Source organism: Mixophyes fleayi, chromosome 2 (genome assembly GCF_038048845.1).
Source record: "Mixophyes fleayi isolate aMixFle1 chromosome 2, aMixFle1.hap1, whole genome shotgun sequence".
NCBI classification, from domain to species: Eukaryota; Metazoa; Chordata; class Amphibia; order Anura; family Limnodynastidae; genus Mixophyes; species Mixophyes fleayi.
This window is the reverse complement of record NC_134403.1, coordinates 363,118,610-363,123,656: the sequence shown is the minus strand read 5'-3', so window position 1 is coordinate 363,123,656 and position 5,047 is coordinate 363,118,610. Positions and strand designations below refer to the sequence as shown.

General features: G+C 42.4%; 1 long non-coding RNA gene across 1 annotated transcript; it reads left to right on the top strand.

The window, feature by feature from the left end:
• Nucleotides 1-494: 494 nt before the first annotated feature.
• Nucleotides 495-1,328, top strand: LOC142140524 (uncharacterized). The gene is made up of 3 exons (XR_012688529.1): nucleotides 495-746; nucleotides 871-1,020; nucleotides 1,164-1,328. It is a non-coding gene; the product is annotated as an uncharacterized LOC142140524 (long non-coding RNA).
• The last annotated feature ends 3,719 nt before the right edge of the window (nucleotides 1,329-5,047 follow it).

The window sequence follows — 5,047 nt, the reverse complement described above, 5'->3', positions numbered from 1 at the left end:
TGCTAAACGGCTACACTTCTGCCGTTTGCTAAACGGCTACACTTCTGCCGTTTGCTAAACGGCTACACGTAGCCGTAACATTGCCGGTTCCTCCCCCAGACATTGAGCATATATACAAGGACTCAAATGCAACATGGTTATAATGAGACATGGCTTCACTAAACATCTTATTGATGAAGATGCTCACCACTGCAATACTCTCTACATTGATCGATTGCGGTGTAACCAATGACTGGAAACTGACAAGAAAAGAGTACATCAAGAATATCTTCTATACTTACCAGAGCATGGTTAGTTCCATATCATTTTTTATCCTGATTACTTTTGTACTTGTTACAAAATTATAATCATCAAGCAAATACTACCAAACTATTTAAGCTACATCCCATCAAGCCTAGAAACTCATAACTGGAGTCTGCTCCAAAGAGAAGACGGAGCACTGTGAGGATCAGACGCAATGCTAGCTATGGGCAACAGATAACATTTCTCCATCAACACTGACTACTACTGAATATATTGTAACTGATAGGATAATGCGCTCCAAAACAACCAACCTTTCGGTTCTCTAGCAACAAAATGATTAATGATAAAATAACATAATTTCTGATATACTGTCAGTAATCTAATTTTATTTTAATTTTCAGAGTTCTGGCAGCAAATGTCTACAAACCAACGTGTGCGCTACATCCAAATTCAAATTTTTTGTTGGCAGAACACAGATAGAATCCCTTTTACAAGTCTCACAGGTATGTTCTGTGTCATTACCAGTTGTGCTTTCACCTAGTGAAGAGCAGCTAGAACCAACCAGGTGTTCATCTTACTCACACATTGTAGAATACATTTTCTTATACTTCTACGCTTGGTTTTCAGAAGAAAGACGCAGCTATCGTTGTTGATGAAATTATGAAGCAACTCCACAGATTTTTCTACTGTCATCAAGGAGGTCTCCAGTACAAACAACAAGACTTCGAGAAGATGATGTCGCTTTTATATGTCGAGACTCAGTTCCAACCAGATTGTGTAAGTCTATCTCAGTGTCATTTGTTTGTCTTTTAATTATTTTTTTACATGTCTTTTGTGTATTTTTGACTGATTTCTACATCACAATATAGAAGTCATTGAAACCAAATGATTTATCTGTGGTTTTCATTTATTTTTTACAGATGCCACAAAACATCAGTATCCATCATCTTAGAAAGAACATAGCAGATTACTTCTTAAAACTCTCAGAACTTTTGGTGGAAGAGGTAAGTTTTCTACATGTAATGTGAATTATCTGACATAACTTCCACACTATCATAGTACATCTACTCGTAGAGGGCAATATATTCCCCTTGGAGTGCCTCCAGAATGGTCATGAATGCACTCTGCGGTGATGTATCTTTGTGATTTTTCCTTGCATCCCATAGCGGTGAGCAGTATAATCCCCAATGTTCTGGTACCGCAGTTCATCACTGTGAGGTCCATCCAGTGGAGTTGAACCCCCCCCCCCCTTAATATGGCCAAGTAGGGTTATATGTTATTATAGAACTAGGTGAAGCCCTGAAGGTGTCTATCAGAGTGAGCACATTTCCCCAGCAGTCCAGTATACAGAAGGATCACACACATCACAGTTGTTATCTTACTTTTGAATTATAACTCACCTGATTCTTCTTCTATTTTCTAGAATTACACAGCGTGCGCCTGTGGGATCATCTACAGCAAGATAACGAGAATCATTTTATCGACTTATCAATTCTGCTCCCGTCACTTCCCAGGCTGAACAGACCGTGGGATTTGCCTCTTTTTTATGCAGATGAATGTGAAAATGACCAACGTGATTCAGTAAAAATATTTCTATTCATTGTGTTCTGGAGGACCAGGGAAAATGGAAAAAAATTCTGATTAAATAAACTTTTTTTTATTGTAAACTGGCATGTATCATTTATTTATTATATCAGTTTAACAGAATATTTTAAGAGTTATTTTGTTTTCTAGTAAATTACAAAGGTGTATAATGTGCGGTATAGATGAATAAAGTACTAGGGAGAGTACTTTATGCTTTTGCAGTGTAAATATGCTTCGGGTTAATGTACATGGCTAACAGCATACTCTGCTGCTTCTCTTATAACATGAATCTAAGAATGCTGAGATCATTGTTGTGTAATTCATATGTAAGGTACACAAGTCATACTCCAATGTGAAGGGGTCTCTAATAATAAGATGGTTGTAAACCACTGGAGCCCGGTGGGACCGGAGTCTGAACGCAGTGGATCGTCAGGAAACATCGGGGCCTGAGTGGCACCGGAAGCCTCAGACTTGCTTACCCGTTCCCGGTCCCAGCCGTCCGCCCGGGATCCTCGCTGCCCGGTCCACTTATGGTGTTGCGCATTCGCCTTTTATCAAGTGCCCCTGGGAATACCGACCGAACTAATCTGCGGAACGCTTCAGCCTCTGAAGTGGAAAGACGCTGCAACAGGTGCCTCTCCTTCTCTGTGTCTGTACTATCTCCACTCAGCTGGCAGCACCTGAGAGGAAAAGAAAATGTAGATATAAAACAGCGCAGACTAGAAGCCAAAACAGCTGCCTATGGGGCACATTTATCATTGATCGGCAGAAATGAGAAATAGTTATCAATCCTTATCGCATGGATAAGGATTGATCTATTTCTCAAATTTATTAAAAAGGAACACAGAAACAGCAGTTACGAAAAACTGCTGTTTCTGTGATCAAAAACATCACACTTACCTCCCTCTTCGGGACGCGCTGTCTCTAGGATCTCCTCCACGTCATCTTCGTTCCTCTTCTTCTTTCCATTGCGCATGTGCAGTTCCACAAAGATCCCGGTCTGTCTGCAATTCTGCGAGCGGTGAGTGACAGGGAGGGATCATGTGATCCCTCCACACATGCACTGTCCAGCTCTGCTCTTCGGAGCAGAGCTGACAGCATTTGGTTTTTTCATTTCTGATAATGTACGCCAGGTTCAGCTGGTACATTATCAAGACAAGTTTCCGAAAAAATTATTTTTTCGGAACTTGTTAGATTGCAGCTGGGAGCAGTCACCATACTGTTGAATGGTGACTGCTCCCAAAAACGAAGAGGAGTGCAAAGCAGCAGATATCCATGATGTCTGCTGCGATGCACCCTTAATAAATTTGCGGAGGACACGGAGGCACCTTAATTACCCGGTAAAAGCACTATCGTGCTTTCTTAAATATGCCCCTATGTCTTGCTACTCCTATCCAATACGAAGTAAACGATAATTAGACAAAAATAAACAATTGCAACACAATAGCGGCGCTGAAGTTTCAAACAAATACCATCAAACAAACCGTGGAGAATTTCACTATATAGATAAAGATGGTCATAAATGCATAATGATCTTAATAATAATAATCCACAGGTATTCTGATCTCCTACTCCCCCCTTAACGTGACTGCATTTATCCTGACACCAAAAACAACACTGCAGTGCCCTTGATGACGTCAAGTGGGCAAAATATATAGCCCAGGGAGATTGTCTAGTCAAACACAGCGGCCCTGCAGAAAGAACGACTGTTTAGCCTTAACCAACAGACAGCTGGCGGCATCTGGGAGGAAAATAATCCTGCAGTCTTCATCACTGAGAAAGCTTCCCATCCCATTGCAACAAGCTGCTCCCATCTAATCTCTGACTAGTACAGTGCTCCGATATATCCGACACTACCGGGTGACTAGGCCGTGCTACTCTACCTCCTGCTGTAAACCCAGTACAGGCACTTGAAAACACTCCTGCTCAGGAATCAAAATACTGTTGTGGACAGGCACCAACTGTAATCCCAAACGCTCAGTATCCTACGGGGAATACAGCATTTGACCCCAGCCAAAAGTAATATTAACCAGATAAAAATTCTAATTCTATACAGACAATGAACCACAACAAAATCCAAACTTGCAATATGTAACATTTAAATGTAAATAAAAAGTCTAACAGGGAAGTGTAATGTGATATTAATACCTCTATGAGCAGCTCTGAGAACACGTTATTAGAGCCCAGTGTGAACTTGTGCTGTATACACGTCCGTCCTTATGAAATGCTGCTGTGTTTCTCACTTGAGCTGGTTTCATTTCCTTTAACAAACATACAAAAACAGCTTCCTGTATTTTCAGATAGGAGACATAAACGAACACACAGATTCCAGGCTAACCGGCTAAGTCACATCACAACTAGCTAGAAAGAGATGTCACTGACACGCATTACTCTAGCAGTAGCTGACAGGCTGGGACACACAGGGAGGGTGTCTGCTCACCTCCCTGACCAAAGAGAAATGAACAGAGCATGCACCAACTTCTGCCACACCCTCATGCAGCTATTGGCTACCTTGCCTTTTCCCACACATGACTGGACAGCGGCCCATGTGAAGGAACGGATGCATTTCTGGGTGGAGACTGCACTACTCCCTATAAAAGAACAGGCAGCCAACAGACAGTCGCGGCTTCGTGCTGCTTCGTGCAACGTCCTCCTGGAGAATGTGAAGATACTGCACCTGGTGACTCGTGAATGAGGAAACATCTATTCAACGACTTTGTGGCTGCCCTGCACAGACAACACTGCTGGATGCCTGAGAAACTGTACTCCAAGACAGCGGCTTGTCAGGAATCGCCTCAGTCTGTCCTCCTTCGAGACCTCCTCTCTACAGACTATACTACCCCTTCTGTGTCCCTCTGTGAAATGGTGCAGGATCGCCGCAGAGGGCGGTGCTTATAGAATCCAAAACTCGTGACATCCGAGATCTGACGACGTAACGATGATGTTTTGCCTCGTTTTTCAATTCCGAAAAAGCGCCAAAGTACCCAGCCGGCTCAGCTTGGATCTGCTAAGTTCGGGCATGTTCGGTTCTGCCTGAAGGGTACCAGCCTGCTAAGACTACTCCACAATAGAAGTCTACTATATATGTTTCTGTCTTTCAATAAAGCTTTGGGCCTCCCTTTCCCACTCCCTTACCCTCCCCCACTTCCCCGATCACACCGCTTAATCTTTGTTGAAAATCTTATTGTGTTTAAGTTATTGTGAATATTACAGAATGGTG